At 35.3% G+C, this 15,392-nt stretch overlaps 1 protein-coding gene across 1 annotated transcript in view; it reads right to left on the bottom strand.

Moving 5' to 3' along the window:
- spock1 (SPARC (osteonectin), cwcv and kazal like domains proteoglycan 1) overlaps positions 1-15,392 on the bottom strand; it is a 193,269-nt gene that overhangs the window by 127,489 nt on the left and 50,388 nt on the right.

The following is a 15,392-nucleotide window of genomic DNA, read 5'->3' as shown; positions in this document are numbered from 1 at the left end:
ATATACACACCCATCTGCTTATAGACAAAATACACTGTTATTTTCATACCTTTATATATTTGCCCACACCTGCGCCGACATGCCACCTACTTGATGACATCCTACCTAAAGTTTTGGTTCCCAACCAGGGTTATCCCCCTTGTTCTTCCTTATAACTTTGAATAATAGCTGCCTGCCTTGAGACCTTTCTTAAAATGTCTCATACTTGGACTTTGCTTCAGCTCTTTAGAGAGTTTATTCCAGATCCTCACACCAACCCCCGAAATGCACAATGTTTTCATTGTTGTACGAGCCTTCAAGGTTCTGAAGTTAAGGTTTTCTCTATAGTCATATCCCCCCACTCTATCGGAAAATAATTGTTGAATCTTTTCTGGCAATATTTTATTTCTGACTTTAAACATAATCTGTGCAGTTTGAGACTCTACTAAATCAGTGAATTTCAATAAATAAGAATCTATAAATAGATTGTGGGTATGACAATAAAAATCAACCTTATGAACTAAACGAATGGCTCTTTTTTGTAATGTACATAATGGTTGTAGTAACGTTCTGTAAGTGTTGCCCCAAATTTCCACACAGTAACTTAGGTAAGGTAAAATAAGTGAGCAGTACAGAATGTATAGGGCAGAGGAGTTTAAATATTTTCTAGCATTAGCAAGGACTGCAATACTTCTTACCAATTTAGATTGGACATATCTTATATGAGGTTTCCAACAGATCTTGTTTTGAATCAGTACTCCCAAAAACCTAATTTCAGTCACTCTCTCCACAATCATATTATCAATTTGTATTATTAAATCACTCTTCTCTTTACACTTACCGAACAACATAAACTTTGTTTTATCTAAATTTAGTGACAATTTGTTAATATTAAACCACTCCTTCAGTTTACATAAGTCTCGATTCATTTCAAACAACATCTTTCTTAAATCTTCACCCGTGCCAAAGATGGTTGAGTCATCAGCAAATAATACAAAGTTAAATCTCTTAGATACCTTACATATGTCATTTATATACAAAATAAACAATTTTGGCCCCAACACCGAGCCCTGAGGGACACCACAAACAATATCCAAGCATGAGGATTGGAAATTACCCAACTGCACAAATTGTTGCCTATTGCTGAGATAATTTTTCATCCAGTGCAACACTACTCCTCTTAGACCATAACACTCAAGTTTTCTGAGTAGTATATCATGATCAATTGTGTCAAATGCTTTTTTCAAATCAATAAATACCCCAACAGCATGTTTCTTTTTATCTAAAGCACTGGTCACCTCTTCCATTAAATGCATAACTGCCATTGCTGTGGATCTTTGTGACCTAAATCCATACTGACTTTCAGTCAGTAGATGATGTTTACTAAGAAAACTTTCTAGTCTGACAACAAATGTTTTTTCCACAATTTTTGAAAATTGTGGAAGTAATGAAACAGGCCTATAATTTGTGAAATCATGTCTATTCCCCGATTTATATAGTGGGATTACTTTTGCAATTTTCATTTTTTTTGGAAATATTCCTGTTTGAAATGACAGATTACAGATATATGTTAGCGGTTTAATAATTTCCACAATCACCTTCTTAATTATTATCATGTCGATGCCATCATAATCAGTTGACCTTTTATTTTCACATTTATTTACTATATCTATAATTTCGTTTTCCTCCACTGCTGTAATAAACATGGAATCTGGGTTTCTCACTAATGCATCATTTGATATTTCATGTCCTGTGGGCTGCGGTATTTCCTCCGCCAACTTTGGGCCCACACTCACAAAGTATTTGTTAAAATTGTGAACTATCTCTTCCATATTATTTAAATGTTTATCTTCATTGTTTGTGAAGTTTTGTGGATAACTGACATGTTTAATATTTTTTCTAATAACCTTGTTTAAGATATTCCAAATACCTTTAATATTATTTTTATTTCTGTCCAACTGTTTACTATAGTAATCTTGTTTTGCTTTTCTTAAAACAACAGTCAGTTTATTCTTGTATTTCTTATATTTATTTTCTGCCACAGTTGATCTATGCCTTATAAAATCTCTGTATAGCTTATTCTTTTTTTTACAGGCATTTTGCAATCCCTTTGTGATCCATGGATGATCAAAATATTTATTTTCAGAAGGAAACTCTACAATCGGACAATTTTTGTCATATAATAATTTGAAAATATTCAGAAAATTATCATATGCATCATCCACGTCATTTTCTTTTAGTACTGACTCCCAAGTTTGTTTAGATAAATCTTCTTTAAATGCATTTATAGTTTTTTCCGTCCTTAATCTTTTATTGATTGGATTATTTTTAGTCATTACTTTCTTGTGGCAGATATCACAAACATGTGGCAGATATCAGTTTAAGAATTAAGGCAGGAGTTTAAATGATATGCAATTGCGTTTTCTTTTTGATGCAAGATAAAAAGATAAACATTTACTCATCTTCATATCTACGCATGCAACTATCCATCCCACATAAATGTATATAGAAATATATTTTTTTGCTTAAATGATAGCAAAATAAGGGAACATAACAAAAAAATCTTGACCTACCAAAGTCACAACTTAATGCCTTTAGTGTCTTCTAGCAATGGAACTGAGCTGCATGCTGATATAATGAACATGCACTTTGAATTGGACTGAATGTCAGCATCTGGACATGTGCAATTTTTTCTTCCACAGCTGGGAAAGCAAAACACTCTAGAAGAACTTAAACTATGCTGTTGCATCAAGGAAAACTTCTGAATAATGTCATAATGCACTGATCCGATGAGGTCAGACATGACTGTTGACAGTAGGGTTACGCTACCGTGAGCACACAGGTATAAGGTTTAAATTCCAGATACAGCTCAACATACCTTACCCGTCTTCAAAAGTCAGGCGTGCCTGACATTAAACTTTGTTTTTATGCCCTGCACCAGAGCTGGCCCAAGGCAACGAGAAATTCAAGTGCATCTCAGTAAATTGTTCCATTGACACTGGTTTGTCAGATTAAAAGTATCTTTCAAACATAACCTTCAAGTATTAAACATGCTTTTCATTAAATCCACAATGCTGTACAATTTTCTTTTCTTTTAGTAGTCTCATGTAATACTCTAATCTTAAATGTCATGTTTTCATGGTTAGAAAACTATCAGTTAAGTAAAGGCTTGAAAACGTCATTTGTGGAATTAATGTCTATAATGTATTTCACTTAACGAATTGAGTTACTGAAATAAATAATATTCTAACTTATTGAGATGCCATTAGGTCAGCAGCGTATTGGTACATTTGATTCAAAGGCAAATTGAATGAAGTTAATTAATTTTCTATTTATTTTGGTGATTTAAAAAAATATATATATATTTTTTTATATAATTACCGTTATGTAATTTGTTATTTCACCTAAATCTATACAGTCTTTAGTTTTAATGTAGAGTTGCTAGTTTGACCATGACTGTTGCTTGTGTCTGGTCTGAGGTCACATTTTATGCACCATCTAACTGTAAAATAATCAATAAATAAATAACTGCCCCCTCTTTCCCAACTCTACACTGAAATAAGTGGAAATAACCTTATTTCCACTAGATTATTGTCTTATCTAGTGAGCAAGTGTGTTTGTTGTCCTTCTGATGCCATTAAATCTCACTTTATATGAATGTTGTGATGTAGCTTACCATATAAAACCTAAATCTGACCAGCAAAAAGCCTTCAATTTGTTTGTATTGAATTAAATGACACTGTTAGTTTCAATACTTAAATTTTTGCCCATAAGACCTGCCAGTATCATTAAATATGGTGTTGTGTTTGCCCAATAGAGCAATGTCAGATTTCTGTGTGCTTGTGTGGAGCTGTAAAGGTTACATATGGTTCCTCATACATTAATGATGTGCTTAAATGTGTGTCAAGGGTAAATTTGAGTTGGCATGGCTGTGGAATAGCAAACCAAAGTGTAGACATCCAGTCAGGAAATGGAGTGGCTCAGCTTGCCATTTAAAATGGCACTGAACTGAAAGTGAAAAAAATGTAGTCAGGGCAAAGAAGAGTGCAAAGCATATTTCACAAAATCCTATAACCTCTTAAAACTTCCTAAAAGTGTGCAAGAAAACACACATTTTTCCTTATTGTATTATTGTGAAAAATTTACAAATCTTTTGTGTTTCTTCAGCTTTGACATTTGTTAGTAAAAATGAGAACTTCCATATGCATAGGCATATTTGACCTTCCAGTTACTGGTTTCCTGACTTGTTAGGAGCATGATCTTCCCTTTGTTTTCCACATTTGACTGTAAAAATATAAGTTTGAAATTATGTCATATGTGGTTTTGATTGTTGGCAATAAGAAATAGTTTAGGATTAGTGCATTTTGAATAATTTGTCCTTCATATGGTTGCAGTTGTTTTTAAAAAAATATGTTTAAAATATTGTAAAATTATTGATTATTAGATTGTTTTTATATTTGACTAATAGAAATGAACTTAAAACAAAAGTGTCCAACTCTGGACTGCAAAAACCAGGATCTGTGCTCTTACAAAATGTGTTGTAAAAGGACAAAATGTGTGAAAGAGTGGGTTTGTTTGGTAAAAGCATGTTTCCCTGAAGGGCCCCTAAGGCTAGTGTGCAGTACTTCAAATTCCTCTGGGTCTTGTGGACTAAGGGAAAAGTTTAACTGTCTATTTACCACAGTTTCTATTCTGTTACTGTACAACAGTGTTATACATACTGCTACTCATTCTCAGGGTAATTTTTATGCAAATAAAATTTAATAGAGTAAGCTAGATACTAATATAAATGTACATATTTCCTTTCCTATTAAAATTGTCTTTGTTTTTGCTAATCTGTACATTTCTCTTATTCACAGCCTGGTGATTTCCAGAACACAGGTTTCTCTGCCTCAATGACACATCTGACTCATATTCAATAGAACGAACACTTATGGTGTCTTGTTCATTCTTCAACCATCTAGACAGTCTGTAATTTGTGGTACCAGTTCACTATATTAATTCTGACCTGGAGCTATTACGATGTTGCATTCACCTGCAGTGTCTAACCAAAGACCTTGTACTGTATACAAGCTACTGTTATTTGGGCATCACAGGGTTGCTGGTGATCAAATTACTATTCAGCTGAAGTAACAGGAATGACCTTTCCTCACAAAAGTCTCCCATTAATATTTGAATGTGCACATCTCTGAAGCATTAATACCCTGCTTAGCTCACTGCAACACTGTCCCAATGTCATTCAAACCTTTAAAAGAGATTACAAGGAGATAAAACTGTGCCTTTATTATTATATAATCTTTGATAAAAGTGGAGCTGCTACCTTCAGCAGCAAGTGTCAAACTGATCAAAGCGTATTGGTTCAAAGCTAGGAAGGCTCTGCTGGAGCAAAATACGTGAATGACTTGAAAGATTATTTTAAGCATTTAATTAAAAATCATTTAAAATAAATTGAATCTGTCAGTGTAAATGGGATTCCTTATTTATAAAACTGCACACAAGTTTATTCCACAATGCCTTGCTTTAATTGGTGTCCAATGCAAGTATGCTTTTCAACAGTTCTGAGTTGGTAAGGAAGCATTTTTATCAGGTTTTGCTTTTTAGCAACTAGAGGATTTAGATTAAACTAGGTTGCAATGTTCAATCAATGAAAGGAAAAGAAGGAAAGAGCAGATAATAAGGAAATGGAAGTACTACATGATTAGAGATGCTGTTTAAGCTTTACTATATTGTGGCATTTTTGCATGGTTTGCGATATTAACAGATTTTTCCTGTGTTGTGGTTGTGAACAAGAAACTCTGAAGCAACAGTTTGAATCCAAGAAACCCTGGAGGCTTTAGTTCACTTCTATGTTTACGGTATATATGAATAAATTTCCAGCTAAAGCATGGATTTCACTAAACTCCTGGCGGATGTTCTATGACAGGAGTCTTTAAAACCAGGCCTCGGAGGCAGGTGTCCTGCAACCTTCTGGTGTGTCTCTGCTTCATCACTTGAATCAAATACTAAACTGACTACCAGGATTCTGGAGGACTTCAACTGCATACTGAGGATGATATAATTCAGTTCATGTTCTGAGATCTGGCCATTGTCATGCTCGCTCATTCATAAAACATCGTCTGGAAGAAGATACGAGCCTCTCATATCAGCCCAATTGTGTTCAGACAAAGTAATAAAGAAGCAAAGAAGAACTGATTTCTCAAATAAGTAAACAACAACAATAAGTCAGTAAGGAAGTGAGTCCACACCAGAAAAACATTCATAATCCAATTCATTACTTCTGGCTCAAACTATTTATTGCACTACATTAATAGCATACCAGACTCGATTAAATCAGGCATGAATATTTCTGTGGAGCATGGGAGAGGTAAGTGGTACATATTAAATAGAAGTGTGTAAACAGGAAAAGAATATATTGAATGTGCTCTGAATTACGTAAACCTATTAATTTTCCCTCGAAATATATATGTTTTGTGCACAGGAATCATTAACACAGCATAAAGTAGTAACTGCATGTTATCTCCATTCTAATCTCTATTAAACTGATCTTTCTTTGCCAATATTATTGCACTCTTTGATTTTGTTTACAACAAATCATCTGCTACAATGCCCTCTGGTTTTACTATGAAATGATTTCATGACTTCTTGTCACTGCATTACAAACTTTGAGGCTTACAGATTTTAAAGGATGTAACTGCAGAAAAGGAGGGTGGTCAGTGCAAACTGACTGTTAAAGCTGCACTGATATACCATTGATTTTCAAAACATAGTGCAGAGTAAAACATATTTCATTTCTATAAAAACCATGTGCATGTGGTCATCAAGCATTCTGGGTCAGTCCTTTTTCCTGTTTTAATTTGATAGTTATAAAATTTACTATGATAAAAGACCCTTAAGGAAGTTTGTGACAGGAAAATGGAGAGAAGGAACATCGATCCATAGGGGAACTAAAGCGGAACTGGCTTCAATCCAAACAGCTTCTCTCAGCAAAATATAGCATTCATTGGATGTGTGTGTGCATGTGTGTGTGCGTGCAGGGCTGAATGCGTGTCGGGGTGTGCGTGCTCACAAGTGGGTAATTGTGAGCCTGTGCAAATACTGACATTAACATTACAAAAGGCATATCCAAGCCTGCAGTGCTGACCGTAGATGTCATAATAAGGGGATGAGGATGCAAATCTGGCCTCTCTGAGGAAACTAAACAGCATTAAAATTTTACTGTGTACTTTATACATTTTATTCATGACTCTGGAAGATCGCAGAGTTCCTTTCCTTCCTTATCTCCCCCCCATAGTCTCTTAAACTACCCCTCTCCATCTATGTCTTCCCTTTCTCTCCTCTCGAACAATCTTTATGCCTTTCCTTAGGCTACATCGTCTGATCTGATCAGCAGCTGCTGAAGCTGATATATGAGCTTTGTGAGCGGGACATACAGTGGAGGAGAGAGTGGCTTCCAGAAATACACTGCATCAGATTACTGTACTGTTGGGCATCAGAAGAAGTGAAGCATGCTAAACAGAAATGTGTGAATGCTTCCCTCACCCATTTGCACTGTCATGGTTTGGCTTTGATATTGATGTTTGCTTTGGAGGTTTAAACTTCCCCCTGTTGGTTTTATTGTGTTTTATTTGCAGGCAACTGTTTGGACAGCTCAGTGGCAGCACAAGTGGCTTACACATAATTCTTAAGATAAATTTAAGATTTTAAATTGATCTTTGACTAATTTAATTTTGACTAGTCATGATTATGTTCGAGATATCTTAAATTGTAATTACTTATATGTAACCCGTCAAATTACAAATCCGATGATGTCATTTGAGATATCTGGAAAGGAATTTTGACTCATCAAAATATAATTGAAGATATCTTGAATTATTATTCTTACTAAAGAATGCAAATGTTCAGATATCTCAAATGACCATTCCGGATAGTCAAAATGTAGTTGGGTCTAGTCTAGTCATTTTTAGATATCTAGATAGTAATTACGGATAGTCAGACGAAACAGATTTTATGTTAAAAAGGCCCGTCATAAATGTAGCGGAGTGAAACGCTCTGCGATCTGGAGGTGGGCGGCATGTGAAGAGTCTCCTTTAAAGAACACCAAAACGAGTTGCTCTGAAATGGACCTCATGACAGGGGTAAAAGACGGGCATGTGGAGCTACAATAATGAGGAATTCAAACCAAAGCATTCCAGTTTCACATTATATTGACAGAAATTAAATGATTTAAATGTGAAAATGAAAGATTTAAAAACAAACACTTTAGAACATCATCTTTTTATGATTAATCTCTAGTTATGCATTTTACTTAACACAACTGTCTATATTTTGAGGCAAAGGTATTTTACATTTTATTTATGTCTACACAGAAGTTACAGGCAAAAAGTTGATTCATTTGTAATTTATTTTCTAGTTCTTCATATTTTGTATTTCACAGATGAAAAGGATGTAAAATAGAATGACTAAGGACTTTCAAAAAAAAGAAAAAACAAAACAAATCAGGAAAAGGAGTCTGTTAATACTGTTATTTCTGTAAGTTATGTAAGGATCTGGCAAATCAATGACAACATGAACAGTCACAGTCAAGCAAGCCTCGCTAAACAGAAACTAACAAATAATTTTCTTTCTGCTTACTTCCCTACTCTTCTCCCAATGGCTCCATTTTTAAAACCCCCTTCATTCATCATTTTCTCCCCCTTCTCTCCACCGAACACGTCTCCCAGCAGTTCCAGAAACCCAAAATGTGGCTCAAAGCCAACATCATAAAATGTGCTTCCTCTTCAATCTGTCTTTTTTTTTCTCAAGTTAATGAGAGGGAAAATCTTCACTGGACAGTCTGTTAATCAAAATATTGTGCCATCTTTCACATCGTTTTCTCTTTCCGATAGGCTATCCAAATGGTTTTCTTTCATTTATTTCCTGTCCAATTTTCTGTCAGAATACTGAACACAAAATCAAGAAATTAGAAAGACGGAAAGTGTTGGAGGGAGGAAAAAAAAGTGTTAAGGAAAAGTACTTAGAACAGAGAAGAGAGGAAAAACTGAAGCTTTTGAAGAAACAAAAGGAGAAAATTAAAAGCCTCCAGTGAAATTCTGAGAAACAAAAATCTATTTGAGTACTTTGGAAATCAACAGCTTTCAGCTGCTAATAACAGAACAAACCGAGTGACAAAGAGACTGAGCAGAAATGACAGGAGCAATTAGTGCGGAGAGAAAAAGAGTCCAGATAGTAAAATGACAGTTGTATTTCTATTCAAATGTCAAGTGATTTTGTTGCTTCAGAAATTGTGCAAGCCATGAAATAGAAATGATTGGGAAAATGAATAATCAACAGTGTTGTACATGAGTTTAGAGTTGTACAAGCCGGTTTATGAGAGACACATAGAAAGGGGGACTTTAATCTGCCCCTTTCTTTTTAAATGCTTAAACAAAATTATACCTTTTCGGCTTTGCATTTAGAAAAAAATATGCTCTAAAACCTGTCATACTGAGTTGCAAAATGCTTTTTTAAGCGTCCTCAAAAGGTAAAAGTACTTTGAGATGCATTCAAGGGTTCTGTTTAAGGGCAGACATAAATGTCTGCCATTAGAGAAAAGTGACATCTAGTAGTAGTACTTATGTTTGTTAGATCTTTCTCACTGTGAACTTGTTGACATTTCATAGCAAATGAAAAACAAGTACATTTAATTACGTCACAACTGTCGGTGACCTCGTTCCATTGACCGGTGCATGCTGGCTCATTGTCTTGGCTTACTGGGACAACTTAATCGTCCATGTGACAAGCACTTTGATTGGGTAACAAGGGCACATTTAGCCCTCACATTTAATCAAATCTGTGCAGCAACTTGCTGACAGAGAGGTAAAGTAAAATTTAGCATAGAAATATCACATAATTTTTTTTATTTATTTATTTTTGTTACTATTTCTAGTTAGACTTTCAAATGTATAGAAGTTCATTTTTGCTTCCTTTTGGGCTGACCCAATTTCTATAATATGCTATTTGTAGTATCTTGCAAACCTCTGAAGACCTCAGAGGTTATCAGTGTATTTCTCAGAGAACTAACAGCGTCTTTAAGACCAAAAAGCACAAACAGGTTAGGGATAAGGTTATAGAGAATTTGTATTGGGGGATTAGGATGGAAAACAATATACCAAACTTTGGACATCAACTTTCAACATCAACTCAGTCCATCATGGGAAACGGACGATCCAACTCCAAACGTGATGCTGGGACCAGAGAAAACTGATCAGTTTAGCAGGAAATAGGCCCAACGTAACTCTGGAGGAGCTGCAGTTTATGTAGGATATACTGTCAGCATGACAGCTAAAAAGAAACCCAACAAATTACCGTATTCAGAGTGCCATAGGCCATAAATGAAGGTGGGGAAAAAAGAGTTTTGGCCTACATGCAAAATGCTATAAGTGGAGGCAGACAAACACTGCATATGATCCTGAAAAAAAAAAAAAACATCATATGGTGATAATGATGCAGTAACACATAGTGATGGCAGCATCATACTGTGGGGATATTTTTTCTCCAGCAGGAACAGGAAAGATGGTCAAAGTTGATGGAATATAAATATGGCAACACTTAAAGAAAAGCTGCTAGAGCCTTCAAAAGACTGCAGCAGAGGCCACACCTTCCACTTGGACAACAACCCTGAACGTACAGCCAGAATGACAACTGCATGGATCGGATCAAGACATATTTCCTTGTTAGAATGGTCATGTCAGGGGTGTTATGTGGCTCAGTATAAAGCAGACACTCCATGCTGAAACTATAGTCCTCGAAGCAGCTGTCCTAAGTTCGATTTCCATGCCTAGACCAATTACTGCATGTCTTCCCGATCTCTCTTTGCCCTAATGCCTGCTCAACTACTAATGAATAAAGGCCACTTGTGCCAAAAAAGACCTTAAAAAAGAGCAGCTCTGTCTCTAGATGTAAAAATCCAGCTTAGAAAAAAAATTCCAGCTGTAATTGCTGATGAAAGAAAATCTGTAATGTATTTTCTCAAAGGAAGCTGAATAAAATACTTTGATTAAATCAAATCATTTTACTGTTTTTTACTTGGATGAAATGTAGAAAATAATTTATCCTTTTCCCTACATGTCACCACTATTCATTGATCTTTCACAAAAAATACCAATAAAATATTTTAAAGTCTTTGTGACAGAATGTACAAAAGTTCCAAGTGGTATAAAATATTTTTTCAAAGCACCCAATGAAAGACAAACATGACAGCTATATGTTATCATGCATGTATTTCTATCCTGTTGCCATGTATGCAATGTTACATTTCAAACTTTATCACAACTTAGAGGTACGACGGATATGTCAAAGCTACTTGGTTCTACTTCGGAAAATACTGCAAGACAAAGAGTAAACAACTTGCACATTTTCTACTTGTCTTTCGATGGAAACATATTTACTTGCAGCCTCTCATCATGCTAAGTGTACACTTAATTTATCTTGCTAGTTGTAACAACATTGCTTCCTGTGTGATGAGGCAACCAAGAAAGAAAGATATGACTTAAAAGAACTAATAAGGAAGAAATAAGGACTTAGTGACGGTAAACTAATCCAGCAGAATCCTGTCTTCATCAGTCATCTTTCACTCATGTCGCCTAATGTTCTCCATCGTCATTTCAATTTTCCACACACAGTCTCCATAATTTCTTAATTTGCACTCGCCATTTTATTCTTTGGCTGTGTGAAATAGCAATGAGCAGTCAGAATCTTATCTGTGCTAAATGCTAGTCAGAAGGTTCCCAGCAACTAAACGTTCCTATGAGATGTTCTAATTGCTCACAGCAGGGCCTGTTCAAGAGCAAAGTAACAAAAGCAGTTTAAATGCTAAATAAATGTGACTCACAGTTACATCAGACTAACTGCAGACCAACAGCAGTGAGAAAGTAAAAACGGATGATTGTGAAAGCAAGAACAACTTGACTTTTTTTGAGGCCAAACAGTTTGGTACACATTATATAGAGCTAAAACTGGTGATTAAATATCTGCCTAGACTAAGATGACTAGCAATAGAAAGTTTTAACAATCACTGTATAGCAGATTTACAGATTTCTAACCTACTTATACAAAACAAAACAGCTTTGGTAGGTAAAAATGTAAGAGCAAATATGAATTTGAGTATTGCTCAATCAGTAGTATTTAGATTTACTTTCTAACCATAACATTTCTCTGATTATTTAAACAGATTGCTGTAACTGCTGATCAACTGACTCACAAAAACAGTTTGAATATTTGCAAGTTAGAAAAAACAGTCATTGTTGGGGAATTACAGAACTACAGTGGAATCCAAGCAGATAGCCTGTCTAATTAACCGGCTAATAGCAGTCTGTTATATTTATGTGCTCTATAAAGGGCAGAACTGCCAAAAGGAAGTGGTGAACTGTCAGGCCTTTTAAAGTATTCAGAGAAGGCTCTCAGTTGTCAAAAAGGATAAATAAAAAAACCCTCGAATAGTAACATTTTAAAAGCACAGCTTGTCTACTTGGGGAAATTTTTGCATCTTGGTCTAAAAACCTTCTGGTGTTTGATGATTCAGATTGCTGGGAATGACATCAGAAAGATACAAAATCTTTGCCGAGTTTATTTCATTTTTCTCCAAGAAAAGTTAAACCAGAAAAAGATACTTCGTTGTGGGCTTCACTATTGCAATTTATGTCTAGCTATATTCAGTCCTTTGTGTTTAGTTTCTCATTTCCTGGGGCCTGGCATAACAATGGTAACAAACTGTCATGAAGTATAAATCAGATTTTTACTCTTGTGTTGAATGTCTGTTTTATAATATATTTACCATCAACGACAAAAAAACCCCAAAACATGTTCACTTTTCTGAAGAATTCACCAAATACACAATTCTAAAAGTAGTATTTCAAAAGAGAAGTAGAAATCTTATGTTTTTTGAAAAATAATATCTGTTAATCTGTTGCTAAGAGATGAGCGGGTTTCTGGTAAAATGCTACGATGTAAACATCTGATTTTTACTTTTGCAAAATTTGCCAACTGTAAATTTCTTGTGTCTAAGCAGATAAGCAGTATTTCAAAAGCACTTATGTTTCATAAATAATAACTACTTTGGTGTTGAGAGGTGAGTGTTTTGTTCTGGTAACGAGCTGCCACAAAGTATAAATCAGATTTTTACTTATGTGTTGAATGTCTGTTTAATAATACATTTACCACCGATGACAAACAAACAAAAAAACATTTTCACTTTTCTGCAAAATTCATAAAATGTACAATTCTTGTTAAGTAGTATAAGGTAAGAAGTATTTCAAAAGAGCAAAAGAAATCTTATGTTTTTTGAACAATAACAATATTTGTTGTTAATCTGTTGCTAAGAGATGAACACATTTTCTGGTAACGAAGTGCCACTAAGTACACATCTGATTTTTACATTTGCAAAATTTACCAACTGTAAATTTCTTGTGCCTAAATAATAAAATAGACCTTATTTAGGAAATATTTGTCTTAAATGTAAAACCAATACAGTAAAAATACTGTAGGTTACTTAGTTTTTATACATTTTAATTAAATATTTTCACAGGAATGTCGCCATGTTGTTCACGCTGCAATGCATTCTGGGTAAATGACGTGTAACGGCCCAACTGCCTGTCTTCTCCAGCCAAAGCAGTGATGAGTAACTTTATTAAGCCTTTTTACTTTGAACCAGAGAGCATTGAAACCGATCATAACGTAGAAATCAGAAGAGGTGATGAGGAGGAGGACGGAGTTGGTTGTAGGATCTGGTGCTGCTGCCTTCAGCTTTGAAAACAAAACAATGAATGATACTTACCTCTGGTCGGACGGGGTGATCCGGTAAGTACTTCTGTAGCTCTGTGTCCAGTTAGGCAACAGCGGTTTAGAGTCCGAACTTTGTTCAGTGTTGGTAGTGGTTTCACATTCAGTACTGGTTTTCTAGCTCCATTAGCATTTCCAGTAGGAATAGCTCCATTAGCGCTGCTTGTCTTTGACGTTTCTCCCACCATCTGTAGGGCTGTGTCCGGTTCGGCGTCAGCTGTGCCGTGTAGAGTCTGGTGTGTTGGTACGGGACTTTGTTATCACCGACACCGGACCTCCATGGGTCCGATCAGATCGGTGATGTTACCGCAGGCAGTATAGCTCCTGTTAGCATCTCAAAGAGCTTCCAGCTCCGCCTGTCTCAGCGGCAGCTCGGCATTTATTTTTAGCTCGTTAAGGTAACAATCACCTGTTTAGACCCTTCGTTGGTTCTGCTGGTATAAATGGCTCAAAAAAGTCCAGCGTCCAGATTAGGTCCACATTAAGTTGTGTTCCACTCCAGCTCTCCTTTCTTTCATGTTGGAAACTATCCAGATTCGCCTAATTTTTAAAATGTATTTATTGTTTTAATTACAGCCAATAGTGACACAGTGTGGCGTTCTCTAAAATTACACCAGTCAAACGCAATATGATAAACAACTACTCCGGTAAAGGTAGCCTTCCTGTGTTTACTCTGTAGATCCCAGTACAGAATGGACCAAAACAAGTCATTAACCCATCGGTGAAGAAATGGCGGCCTCCATGGGTGAAAAATATAACAAAAGGTGCACATTTGTTTAAGTAATGATCAGTTTTGGTGTATCACAAACAGCATTTGTTCAGGTAATAGGAAACTTGCAACATACTGTATTTAGGCCAACATGTTCAACTCATCCTGGATCCTTTTAAGCGATGAGCGTTTTTTTTTTCTGGTAACGAACTGCCACAAAGTTTTACTTTTGTTTTGAATGTCTCTTTCATAAAATATTTACCACCAGTGGCAAGAAAAAAAACATTTTCACTTTTCTGCAAAATTTACCAAATGCACAATTCTTGTTAAGTTTTATAAGATACGTATTATTTCAAAATATCAGAAGAAATCTTATGTTTTTTGAACAACAACAATAATTGTTGTTAATCTGTTGCTAAGAGATGAACGCGTTTTCTGGTAACGAAGTGCCACGAAGTACACATCTGATTTTTACTTTTGCAAAATTTACCAACTGTAGTTAATTTGGGGTTTTCTGTTTTAGTTCCTGCACAGTACTCTCTCAGCTGTTTAGCATTCTCCTGATTGAACTCACCTCTTTTCTATGTTGCCATCAAACTTTGTAGATCTTTAACTCAGGTGGTTTTAGACTAGAATAGACGTTATTGATCCCCAAGGGGAAATTGCTTATTTGTTGAAAGCTACTCTATTTTAGGTAATAAATACAAAGTTTGTAAAATATATATATACCTAAGAGTGATAAGTTCAAAATGACTAGATATAAACAAATAATTAAATAACAAGCAGTCACATGCAATAGTATATTTTTCATTTGTAGCATTTCTTATATAGCATTTTTCTTGCTGGATTCTTTCATTAGGCTCTTTCCTATGTCCTGTTCTTGTCGTGC

The sequence above is a fragment of the Xiphophorus hellerii genome, chromosome 23 (assembly GCF_003331165.1).
Source record: "Xiphophorus hellerii strain 12219 chromosome 23, Xiphophorus_hellerii-4.1, whole genome shotgun sequence".
Classification (NCBI taxonomy): domain Eukaryota; kingdom Metazoa; phylum Chordata; class Actinopteri; order Cyprinodontiformes; family Poeciliidae; genus Xiphophorus; species Xiphophorus hellerii.
This window is presented reverse-complemented; position numbering and strand designations above follow the sequence as displayed.